The following is an 11,997-nucleotide window of genomic DNA, read 5'->3' on the forward strand; positions in this document are numbered from 1 at the left end:
CGCCACCCGGAGCAGGTGCGCGTGGCCCGTGCGGCCCGGACGGGTCTCTGCTTCCTCGGCTGCAGGGGAGCCAGGAGGTGTGCCCTTGCCCTGGGATTCTGGAGGAGAGGCGAGGACGAAGGGCTGAGGCGGTCCGGGAGGGAAGACGTCCGAGGTGGGGAAGTCCCGGAGCCGTCCTCCCCCCCCCGAGGGACGCCTCTCCCGCGGCTGCTCCGGGCCTGCTTCGGACCAGCCCTCCCGGGCCTGGGGGCCGACGTGCCAGGGCCCGAGGGGCAACGCGCTGCTCCCGCCAGTGTCGTGGGCAGGACGCTTGTGTTCTGAGCATCGGGGGTCAGGTTCTTTGCATACACGAGTAGTTCTTTTTTTCTTTTTTTAAAAGATTTTATTCATGAGACACACAGAGGCAGAGACCCAGGCAGAGGGAGAAGCAGACTCCACGCACGGAGCCTGACCTGGGACTCGATCCCAGACCCTGAGATCACACCCTGAGCCGAAGGCAGCCACTCAACTGCTGAGCCCCCGAGGCATCCTGCACACATGACTATTTCGTGTCATCCTGTGAGGTGGACACTGTTACCATCTCCACTTTACTGGTGAGTAAGTTGAGGCTCAGAGAGGTGAAGTGACTCACCAAAGGCATAATCTGGTACGTGGCGGTGCTTGGAATACAGGCCCAGGCCTGGCCACGTCTAAAGCCCCCAGGCAGCCTTCTCCACCTGGGCAGGATGGAGCGGGGCGGCTCTGCAGGGGCGTAGCCTAATCAAATCAAATAGCACGGTGCTTCATTCATTCATCGCTGGATTCCCTCTCTGTTGTACATATTCCTTATGCCAGCACTGTGCTGGGTGTTGGGGAGGCACACAGGGAGGAGCAGAACCACATATGCTCCCTGCCCTGGGGGCTGGCTGTCTAGTGGGAGGGACAGACCTTTATCAGATGAGGAAGAAGAAGCACTCTGATAAACACCACAGAAAAAAGTACAGAATGCTATGGGAGTGGTGACCACAGGGCCTAATTTCATGAGGGCAAGAGGGGAGGGTTTCAGGGAAGACTTCCTGGAGGAAACGAACAGAGGAAAAATGAATGACCAGTAGTTAGCTGGGGAAGATGCACCAGGCCAAGGTTACTGCCTGTGCAAAGGTAGGAAGGAGAGTGCTAGTTGGGGAAACTGAAAGAAGGGCAGAGAATAGTAAGTGAAGGTGGATAGGATACACAGAAGCCTAATGGGGTGGGGCCTGGGGGGCCACGGCAAGTAGCTGTGGGAAACCGAGGCAGGCGCGTGTGAAATGAGAGCTTCCTCTGTTTGCCATGAGCTAAATGAGAATACACAACAATGCATGTAGCGTCCCCAAAAGTTTGGGCTGCATTAATAGTGGCATGGCATGCGGATCAAAGGAGGTGTTTGTTTTTCTTTTTGACCCAGACTGCACCTGGAGGGTTGTGATCCTCTCAGAGCCATTGCTGTCCAATATCTACAGAAGAGCAAGCATACTGAACAGATTTACAAAAATAGCTGGATGTGCCAAGAAGAGTAGCCCCAGTAAAAGGAGTGTGTGCTAGACCTCTGAGGAATCTCCTGGAGACACAGTTCAACTCCATAGAGAGCAAAGCATCCCGGCACTTCAGGTTTATGAAAGACGGAGTGAGCTACTGTGAGGCACTGAGCCTCCTGCTCTGGGGGATCTGAGATATAGAGGAGGAGCCTGCTTAGCTTAATGTGTGGTCTAGCTTCAGTCCATACTGTCCGCCCTCCCCCTGCTCCCTCTGAGCTGGAGACCCACCACGCAGGTCCCAAGAACACAGGGTCCTGGGCCACAATCACAGTGGTGACCTTAGCTAGCCTAGGGTGGGCTCTAGCTTTGTTCTGTGTAGATTGCTCTGGGGAAACCAGGCATCGAGGATGGTGGTGGTCTTAGGCCTGCGCGCTGGCTGCTGCTGTTTGCCACCTAAAGCTGTTTCCCAGGGCACCTCTTTAAGAATCCGGAGTACTTTTGGTAACCGGGATGGTCCAGTTGTCTGTCACATGGTCTGCACTCAGTCAGAATCTAAGAGAAGCCAACAAATCCCTCTTCCACTTACCTACCAACTGTGTGCATATTGAGACTTCCCAGAACTCCTATGTTTCTTTAAAGAGAGGGCTGCTGTGGCTCTCATAACCCGGAACTCTCACTCTTGATCCCCACTGTCTTTTCTTTTTTTAAAGATTTTATTTATTTATTCATGAGAGACACACAGAGAGAGGCAGAGACACAGGCAGAGGGAGAAGCAGGCTCCATGCAGGGAGCCCGACGCGGGACTTGATCCTGGGACCCCGGGGTCACGCCCTGGGCCAAAGGCAGGTGCTCAACGGCTGAGCCACCCAGACGTCTCCCTCCCCTCTGTCTTTGACATTCTGTTAGACCTCAGACCTGTCTTCTTTCTTGACAAGAACTCCAATCTGTGCCCTTTGCTCCTTCCCACTGGCAACTATAACCTCCAGACCTGTTCTTCCACATGGCCCTGCCACATGCCTTCTGTTCCCCACTTGGCCTGTCTGCTCTCTGCTAAGTTCTGGAGCTGGGGCCAATTGCAATTTTTTGTAATTGAAGTGTATATATCTTAAGTGTACAGCTTGATAATTTTTGCATGTGCATGCACCTATGTAGCACCCAGATCAAGCTAGAGAACATTTCCAGGTCTATCCTTTTAAAAGAGATCCATCCTCGAGACTCCTACTACATTATTATTGGACACTTGGCAAGTGTTCCCTTTTATTCCAACTAGCTGGAGGACAGGAATGCATCCTGTTTACTGTTTTTCCTTGTCCCACCTGGCCTAGCACAGAGCCATGCCCATAGGAGGTGCCCCTTGAGGCCCATTAGATGGAGGGATGTAGAATTTGCCAAGTATATCTCATACTATGTGCTCAGTTGTCCCTCAGAAATGTGGGAGAGGTGACAGAGATGGAGGATGGGGTCACTGGAGTGCAGGAGAATCCCTGAGCACTGAGTGTGCTGGTTCGGTTCAGGTGACCTGTCAACCCCAGGGTGATGTGTACCGGTCTGGAGGCGCACATTCTCAACAGAGGGCTCAGGTGTGTGGAATGCCCTGTATGGAATGCCCTTCCCTGAGGGCACTGGCAATAGCATGGAGCTAGCAGAGCTCCCAGCCTGGCAGCTCCCAAGCCTCTGGTTTGAGCACTCACCTTGGCTGGTTCAGAGAGCTGAAGGAATAGGGCCAGACCCAACTCAGGCGAGTTTGAATGCCTGGTGCGGAATGCCCTAAGGGAGGGACGCCTGGGTGACTCAGCGGTTGAGATCTGCCTTTGGCTCAGGACCGGATCCTGGATTCCCAGAATCCAGTCCCACATCAGGATCCTTACATGGAGCCTGCTTCTCCTCCCTCTGCCTGTGTCTCTTGACTCTCTTTCTGTGTCTCTCATGAATAAATAAATAAAATCTAAAAAAAAAAAAAAAAAAAAGAATGCCCTGAGGGAGGTCAGAGGGCATGGGTTCTCACTGGGAGGCCAAGACCTCCCCTGCTGGCTGCCTTTTTCTGGGATAGCCTGTCCCTTCCCTCCTCTTAATCCATAACCTTGCTTGGGAGATGATATCGGCAAGGAAATAGAGCTTTGGCCTTGGGCTTGAGCAGCAAAATGGGAATAGCAGGAAGGAATTGGAGGGAAGTGTGGAAGCCGGGCAGCACGTGTATGTGGCACACAAAGTCCAGCAGTGCCCCAGAGAACTGTGTTCCCAGGCTATTGACACTTGAAGATTGCTCTTTGCTCTAAGACACAACTCTCCAGTTCTTTGGGGAAAAGAGAGGGACCTCTTTTCTGGGGCCCAGATGCCAGTTGTCACTGAGGGTCTTCCCCTTGGGTGAGCTCTGCATCCCTCAGACTATATTGTTCAGATTTCCTCTCATCTTTTTGACTGTAGTAAATATGTCTCACATGAGGCTTGGGGACCCTGGCTGAATCTTGGCTTTTATATCATCTCTGTTACTCCAGGGCTCAGTACAGGGCTTACATCCCAGGTCCACCTAACACCAACATCTTCTTAACCACTCTGCATAAGGCAGCAGGACAGCAGAATCTTATTATCAGGGATGGCCTGTCCCTCTGTAATTGATAGAGGCATGATCATGAGCATATGACGTCAGATAGGAAAGGAGGGAGAAAAGGAGGGGAGGTGCACATCAATGCTTAATGCAGATGATAAAGATTAACTAAAGTACCTTAGATTAATTTATGAAAAAAAAAAGATTAATTTATGAATGGGAAAGGCTGGGACCTGCTAGGGTGTATTGTTATCCTTCTTTTACTAAAAGAGAAACTGATGCTCAGGGGATTTACTCAATCAGCGTCAAGAAACAGGAAGATGTGAAGATGTGACTAACTGCAATGCTGGCTCTTTTTCTCCTCCATGGGAAGTGATCTTCAGGTGCCTTGAATATGTCTTCAGGTTGGGATATTTAGCTCCAAAACAAAGAGCCAATCTCCAGACATTCAAGGGAAGCCTTCAACATGTAAGAGAGGCCAAAAAATAAAAAAATAAAAAAGAAAAAAAAAAGAACTTAGAAACAAAGATCTCAGAAACAAGGATGCTGCAAAGAGCAGAAGAAAACCTCAAATAAACTATCATTGATAATCTCAGAGACTGGGAGAAATACTGTATCCTGAGACAAGAACAAGATGCCACAAGAAGGGGAACAATCTGAGAACAAGTAAGTTAAGTGATAAGAAAGATAGTCAAGAAAATCTTTCAAAAAGTTAAACAGAAAAAAAAAAACAGATAGATAATGGAATAAAAGAGATAAGAAAATTAGATCAGGGATGCCTGGGTTGTTCAGTGGTTGAGCATCTGTCTTTGGCTCAGGTCATTATCCTGGAGTCCTGGGATCGAGTCCCACATCGGGCTCCCTGCAAGGAGCCTGCTTCTCCCTCTGCCTGTGTCTCTGCTTCTCTCTGTGTCTCTCATGAATAAATAAATAAAGTCTTAAAAAAAAAGGAAAGAAAATTTAATCAATCTGAGATTAACCATCTGACTGATACCATTTCCTCAAAAAGAGGACAGAGACAACTGTGTGTGGCTATATGTATATAGATAGATATATAGATATAGATATAGATAGATATATTATTGTATATATAGATAGATATCATAAATCTATATTTATATACCACCAAAACCCACAATAAACATTTTCAGATTAAGAGTCCACTGACTATCCAGCTCAATCAATGAAAACCAAACAAAGCTAAACCTCTCACCAATCTTAGAACACCAAGATTTAAGAGATCTTAGGGACATGTTTCTGGAATGGTGACAAGAGCCCTGCAGATCCTCTCCCCAGTAAAACAATCATAACTGATGAAACTTAATTTAAAAATTAAATTGTCTAGAATCTATCCTAAAGGCATATAGCAAAAAAAAAAAAAAAAAAAAAAAAAAAAAAAAAGAAGAAGAAGAAAAGAAACATTAAGAAAACCTACTAAAACTTGGTAAGAAGAGAATGAGACTGTAGCATTTGAACTATGACTTGCTTCTTCCCTCTCCCCTTCCAGCTGATTGTAACAGAAATCCTTTCTAAGCAGGGACAGCCAAGAACATAGGGTTCTTGTTACCCTTGGCTCCCAGTTGAGAGCTACTATACCTCCCTGGGGGTGACAGACCACCAGCATTTCCGTTTCCCTTATCCCTGTGTTGCAGAAGTTCTATTCCAGGGAAGAGTAGCTGAGAGGATTGGGGTTTTCTTCCCCAACACATCCCCAACTCATAGGGTGGAACCCCTATCTACCCCAAGCATAGCAGGCTGAGAATATGGAGGCCCCAATCTTCTTCACCCTGGTTCATTCATAGAACAGGGTTTCCACAATTTCTAAACTAGGAGAGGCCAGTTTAGATCCAACCCAGCACCTTTAATAAAGTAGGGGTCTCACCCCAACACACACACTTTAGAGCAGTGGCACAAAGGTTTTGTACAGGGAGGGAGGAAGACCTTTGAAACAGAACTCTGATTCTCTCCCCAAAGGAACTGACTTTGCTTGGAATAGAGGGTGGGAAAGTTCAAGCCTGCAGGTGCTCTCAAAAACAATGGCAATATTGGTGTTAAGCAATGAGGAGAAAGCTGGTAGCTCCATGAGAAAAACAAACTAAACATTTAACCAGCTAGAAGATTGCCGGAGAAGAGCAGGGAAAGAGACAGCAGTGGAAGGGATTATAAGGGAAAATGAGTGGGGAAAATTAGAGAGGGAGACAAACCATGAGAGACTCCTAACTCTGGGAAATGAACAAAGAGTTGTGGAAGGGGAGGTGGGCGGGGGGATGGTGTAACTGGGTGACAGGCACTGAGGAGGGCACTTGATAAGATGAGCACTGGGTGTTATACTGTATATTGGCAAATCAAACTTCAATAAAAACAAAACAAAATGAAAAAGAAGATGCTCAGTTATTAAAAAAAAAAAAAAAAAGTCCTCTGGGTTCAAAATCTCAAAGTCTAGTCTCAAATACTGCCCCAGCAAAGGGACTTAATTTATTAAGTCCAGCCAGATCACTAAATAAATAAACAAGCAAACTGCAAGAGGAAACTCTGTGTTGGAGTTGAGGCTAGTATCCAGTTGCATTATATTATCTAAAATGTTAATATATACATATGTATATATATATATACATATGTATATATTAAAGGTTTTATTTATTCATGAGAGACAGAGAGAGAGAGAGAGAGGCAGACACAGGCCGAGGGAGAGGCAGGTTCCATGCAGAGAGGCTGATGTGGGACTCAATCCCCGGACTCCAGGATCACACCCTGGGCCGAAGGCAGGCACCAAACTGCTGAGCCACCCAGGGATCCCCTAAAATGTTAATATATTTTTATATTACAAATATATTATACATTTACATTATTATATAGTAAATAAAAAAAACTACAGTTTTCAACAAAATTATGAAACATGCAAAGAAGCAGGAAAGTGTGACAGCAAGCAACAGAGCTTCCTCTTAGAGGATCCAATGTTAAACATAGCATAGAAAGACCTCACAGGAATCATTATAAATTATGTTCAAAGAATGAAAGCAAACTATATACAGAAGTAAAAGAAGGTGTAATGATAATATCTCATTACATAGATAATATCAATAGAGAGATAGACAGTATAAGAAAGGACCAGATGGAAATTCTGAAGTTGAAGAATGTAAGAACTGAAATGAAAAATCCAGTAGAGAGGCTCTACTGATAGTAGATTTGAGCTCACAGAAGAAGGAATCAGCAAACTTGAAAACAGATTTATAGAGAATATGCAATCTGAAGTAGAGAGAAAAAAGGATTTAAGAAAAATGAACATGGCTTTAGAGAAAAGTGGGATACTGTTAAATGTACCAACATAAGCATAATAGGAGTATCAGAAAGAAAGGAGAAAGAACATAAAAATATTTGAAGAAATATAACTTCACAAATTTGATGAAAAACATTGATCTACACATCTAAGATGCTTAATGAACTTCAGATAGGATAAACATGAAGAGATCTGCACACACACATTGAAATAACTTTTGAAAGTCAAGGACAAAGAAAATCTTGAGAATAGCAAGAGAAAAATGACTTGTCATATCCAAGGAAGCCCTAATGGAAGTAACAGCTGCCTTCTCACCAGAAGCAATGGAGGCCAGAAGACAGAGGTATGACATATTCAAAATGCTAAAAGAAAAAAAAAAAAAAACAAAAAACCCTGTCAACCAAGAATCTTACATTCAGCAAAACTAGCTTTCAAAAATGAAAGCAAAATAAAGACATTCTCAAATAAGAATTGAGGGAATTTGTTATTAGCTGACCTATCTTGCAAGATATACTAAAGGAAGTTTTTCAGGCTAAAAGCAAGTGAACCCAGAAAGTAATTCAAAACCATGTGAAAAATCAGAGTGAAGGTAAAGGTAATTATGTAAAAGACAATGTAAGTGTATATTTTTTCTTTCTTCTCTTAACTAATTTAAAAATAGTTGTATAGAACAATATGTCTATAGTTGTATTATTGAGTCTATAACATATAGAAATGTAATAAATTTGATAATAACAGCAGAAAGAAAGTAGGTGGAAACAAAGCTGTATTGGAGTAAGTAAATGACAACAGCTTGTAACTTGGATCCACAGGAACAAATGAGATAAAAATTGGTAAGTAATAAACTCTGTAAATATATACTGGTTCTCCTTCTCTCGGCGTCTTTAAAATATATACCAATATATAAATGTAATAATCTCAACAATGTAGTGTTGAGTTTGTAACTTGCATAGACATTTGTAAACACATAATTTATAAACATATTAACATATCCATAACAATATATAACATATAATAATAATAACACAAGGAAATGGGAACAAAGCTGTATAGGAATAATATTCTTATAGCTCACTCTGATTAAGGTAGAATAAATTTGAAATCGATTCTGATAAGTTAAGATGTAAATGGAGATCCTAGAACGACTACTCAGAAAATAACTAAAAATATAATTAAAATATAGTGAAAAATTATTAAAGAAATTAAAGTGTTACACTAGCAAGTATACATTTATGCAAAACAAAGTAGTAAAGGAGGAAGAGAGAAAAATGGTTAAATATATGGAAAACAAAAAGTAAAATGGTAGACATAAATCCAACTATGTCAATATTACACTAAATGTGTCAGCTATAATCAGAATTTTATTTATGTATGTATTTATTTATTTATTTATTTATTAAAAGATTTTATTTATTCACGAGAGATACACAGAGAGAGAGGTAGAGACACAGGCAGAGAGAGGAGCATGCTCCATGCAGGGAACCCGATGTGGGACCGCATCCCGGGACTCCAGGATCACACCCTGGGCCGAAGGCAGTGGCTCAACCGCTGAGCCACCCAGGCATCCCCAGAATTTTAAATAAGTCATTGAATTGTACTGTATATATAAAAAGTGGTTATTAGTGTATATAAGCTACATAGCCTTAAACTGATTTTTAAAAAATTACACTAAATGTGAGTGGGTTACACAATCTGATCAAAGGTAGAGATGGTCATACTGGTCTGAAAAAGCAAGCTGCACCTAACTATGCTGTCTATAAGAGACACACTTCAGAATCAAAGATACTAATAGATTGAAAGTAAAATTATGGATGAAGATGTTATGTAAAACAACAACAATAGCTGCAAACAAAGCTGGACTGGCCTTGCTAATAGTCAAAATAGACTTCAAAACAAATATGTAACTAGATATTTTATAGTGATAAAAGGGCCAATCTGTCAGGAAGACATAGCAATTACAAACATACATTCACCTGGAAACAGGGCAACAACGTATGTTAAGCAAAACCTTAACAGAATTGAAGGGATAAATACACAATTCAGCAATAAGAGTTGAAGACTTCAATGTCCGACTATAAATAATGGGAAGAACAATTAAGCAGAAGATCAACAAGGAAATAAGAGTTGAACAATACTGTAAACCCCATAGATCCAACAGACGTTTAGGGACTCTCCACCCAAACAGCAAAATATATATTCTTCTCAAATGCACATAGAACATTCTCTGAAGTAAGCCATATGCTAGGCCATAAAACAAGCCTCTGTAGCTGTAGATTGAAATTATAAAATGTATGTTCTCTGACCATGATGGAATACAAGTAGAAATCAATAGCACAAAGAAATTTGAGCATTTCACAATATGCGGAAAATAAGAATATACTCCTTTAAAAAAAATTGAAATTCAACTTGCCAACATATATATAACACTCAGTGCTCATCCCATCATGTGCCCTCCTTAGTACCTGTCACCCAGTCACCCCATCCCCCCACCTTCCTCCCCTTCCGCAATTCTTTGTTTCCCAGAGTTAGGAGTCTCTCATGGTTTTCCCACTCAGTTCCCCTACATTTTTCCCACTCAGTTCCCCTACATTTCAGAACATACTTCTAAAACAACCCCCTGAAGAACCAAATAAGAAATCACAAGGGAAATTAGAAGATATTTTAAAGTGAATAACAGAGAAGACATAATATATCAAAACTGGGATGCAGCTAGGCAGGGCTTCAAGGTAAATTTATAGCTTTAAATGCCTATATTAAACAAGTGGGGCACCTGGGTGGCTCAGTCAATTAAACATCCAACTCTTGATTTCAGCTTAGGTCATGATTTCAGGGTCATTAGATTAAGCCCAATGCTCAGCTCCACATTGAGTCTGGAGCCTGCTTAAGATTCTCTCCAAAAAAAATAAAAAATAAAAATAAAAAATAAATAAATAAAAAAGATTCTCTCTTTCCTTCTCCCTCTGCCCTACACCCCCCTCCCATTGTTTCTCCCTCTCTTTTTAAAAATTTTTATTTATTTATTCATGAGAGAGACAGAGAGGCAGAGACATAGGCAGAGGGAGAAGCAGGCTCCCTGCAGGAAGCTGGATGCAGGATTTGATCCCAGAACCCTGGGATCACAACCTGAGCCAAAGGCAGATGCTCAACCACTGAGCCACCCAGGTGCCCCCCCAAATATATATATAAAATAAATAACAAGAAATATCAATCCATAACTCCACTTTCTACTTTGAGACATTAGAAAAGGAGATCAAGCTGAACATAAAGTGAGCAGATGGAAGGAAAGTATATAGAGTAGAAATTAATGGAATAAAGATTGGAAAAACAGAAAGCCAATGAAATAAGTCAGTTCTTTGAAAAGACCAATAAAATTGAACAAACTTTTAGCTAGACTAACCAAGAAAAGAGAAAGAAGGCTCAAAATTCTAAAATCAGAAATGAAAGATAAAACCACACTACTGACCTTAGAAACATAAAAAGGGTTATAAGTGAATATTATGAACAACTGTATGCCAATAAGTTAGATAAATTAGATGAAATGGAAAAACTCTCAGAAAGACAACGACTGAAACTGATTCCAGAAGAAACAGAAAATATGAATAGATTTGAATTAGTAATTTTGAAACTTCTCACAAGAAAAGCCCAAGCCCAGATTTCACTAGTGAATTCTACCAAACATTTTTTTAAAAAGATTTTATCCATTTATTCATGAGAGACACAGAGAGAAAGAGAGGCAGAAACACAGGCAGAGGGAGAAGCAGGCTCCATGCAGGGAGCCCAACACGGGACTCGATCCCGGGTCTCCAGGATCACACCCTGGGCCGAAGGCAGGCACTAAACCGCTGAGCCACCCAGGGATCCCTCTACCAAACATTTGAAGAAGAATTAATACCAATTCTTTATAAACTCTTACAACAAATAGAAGAGGGAAAACTTCCAACTCATTCTATGAAGCCAGTACTACCCTGATATGAAAACCAAGGACATTATGAGAAAATAAAATTACAAACTAGTATCTCTTTGAATATAGATATGAAAAAGCATCATCAAAATACTAGCAAACTAAATCTAGACTATGAAAAGAATCTAGATTCTTTTGTAAATTCTTTTTAAAAAATCTAGAAACACCATGACCAAGCGGAATTTTTCCTGGAATGTAAGGTTTGCTTAATAAAATACGCCACATTAATAGAATAAAGAACAAAAGCTACACAATCATTTCAATAAATACAGAAAGCATTTGACAAAATCCAACACACTTTCATGATTAAAAAACCACTCAGAAAAACAAAAAACAAAAAACAAAAAAACAAAAACCACTCAGCAAACTGGGAGAGGGAAGTGTCTCAACCTGATATAGGGTATCTATGTACTTAATGGTAAAAGTCTGAAAACTTCCCCCTATGATTGGGAACAAGACAAGGATGTTTACTCTCATCAGTTCTGTTCAACATGGTACTAAAGGTTTTCCCAGGGCAATTAGCCAAGAAGATGAAATATAAGACATTGAAATTGGAAAGGAACTTCTATTTGCAGAAGACATGATCTTGAATGTTGAAAATTCTAAGAATCCACTAAAAAACTGCTAGAACTAATAAACAAGTTCAGTAAGTTTACAGAGTATAGTATTAATATACAAAAATCAACTATCTTTTTACGCATTAGCAATTAACACATGAAAA

The 11,997-nt window shown here is 41.6% G+C and overlaps 1 protein-coding gene across 10 annotated transcripts in view; it reads left to right on the top strand.

The window, feature by feature from the left end:
• PPCDC (phosphopantothenoylcysteine decarboxylase) overlaps positions 1–8,173 on the top strand; it is a 43,137-nt gene extending 34,964 nt beyond the window's left edge. For all 10 annotated transcript variants that reach the window (XR_012022968.1, XR_012022963.1, XR_012022962.1 and 7 more), the window contains 2 exons: positions 380–593; positions 1,424–8,173. The gene's annotated coding sequence lies outside the window, so the exon portion shown is untranslated. The remainder of the gene's footprint in view (positions 1–379; positions 594–1,423) is intronic.
• The last annotated feature ends 3,824 nt before the right edge of the window (positions 8,174–11,997 follow it).

The sequence above is a fragment of the Canis lupus genome, chromosome 32 (genome assembly GCF_048164855.1).
Source record: "Canis lupus baileyi chromosome 32, mCanLup2.hap1, whole genome shotgun sequence".
Classification (NCBI taxonomy): domain Eukaryota; kingdom Metazoa; phylum Chordata; class Mammalia; order Carnivora; family Canidae; genus Canis; species Canis lupus.